This window comes from Coenobita brevimanus, chromosome 66, assembly GCF_032717465.1.
Source record: "Coenobita brevimanus isolate Jiangsu-jjx chromosome 66, ASM3271746v2, whole genome shotgun sequence".
NCBI lineage: Eukaryota > Metazoa > Arthropoda > Malacostraca > Decapoda > Coenobitidae > Coenobita > Coenobita brevimanus.
In genome coordinates this window covers 23,697,837-23,698,713 of record NC_137019.1, presented here as the reverse complement: position 1 = coordinate 23,698,713, position 877 = coordinate 23,697,837, and the positions used below count along the sequence as shown (strand labels likewise).

General features: G+C 43.9%; 1 pseudogene; it reads right to left on the bottom strand.

Annotated features, from left to right (window-relative positions):
* Positions 1 to 367: 367 nt before the first annotated feature.
* LOC145405435 (5S ribosomal RNA) lies at positions 368 to 485 on the bottom strand (annotated as a pseudogene).
* Positions 486 to 877: the final 392 nt, after the last annotated feature.

Below are 877 nucleotides of genomic sequence, written 5' to 3'. Positions count from 1 at the left end.
ACTTAGGGACGGAAAACTAAAATCCCCACTGCAAGGCCCATTGGTGGATGGAATCAAGGGCTGCTTGAATCCGCCCAGCAGAAAATTGTGCATTATGGGAAGAGTGCCATATTGCACAATCGTCAGCGTAGAGTGAGTATTTAAGATTCCTCGGGATGGGAGCTGATGACAGAATATCATTGATCGTAATACCAAATAAGGTGGGACTAAGAACACTTCCCTGCGACACCCCATTTTCATCATCATCATCATCATTGCCAGACGCCATGTATCCCAAACGGGGTGGCCAAGGGCTTAGAGTTAATTGTTTTACAGGGAGGGGCACTAATCCTCCACCAACCCCACTTGACACGTAGGGAGAACGTTATGCCAACAGCATCTGGTGTTCCCAGGCGGTCACTCATCCAAGTACTAACCAGACCCAACGTTGCTTAACGTCGCTGATCGGACGGAAATGGTGTACTCAACGTGGTATGGCCGTTAAATATATCCGATGTTAGGTTACGGGGCAATTTGACAGAGAAAGTTCTGTCTCTTAAGAAATTTGAAATAAAAATAGGCAAATTACCTCTTAAACCATAAGCATAGAGCTTCATCTGTATACTGTGTCGCCATGTCATGTCATAGGATTCATGGATGTCCAAGAACACCCATATCATGAATTCTTTATTGGCAAATGCCTCTGCAGTACAATGCTCCAAATTCATTAAATGATCTAGTGAATACTCATTGATAGGGTTAGGCATATGACAGAAGAGCTAGTTGGAGAAGAACAAGGGGGATTTAGGAAGGGAAAAGGGTGTGTAGATCAGATATTTGTTCTAAGATGTTTAGTGGAGAAGCATCTAGAGAAGGGAAGGAAAGTGTATGCTGCCTT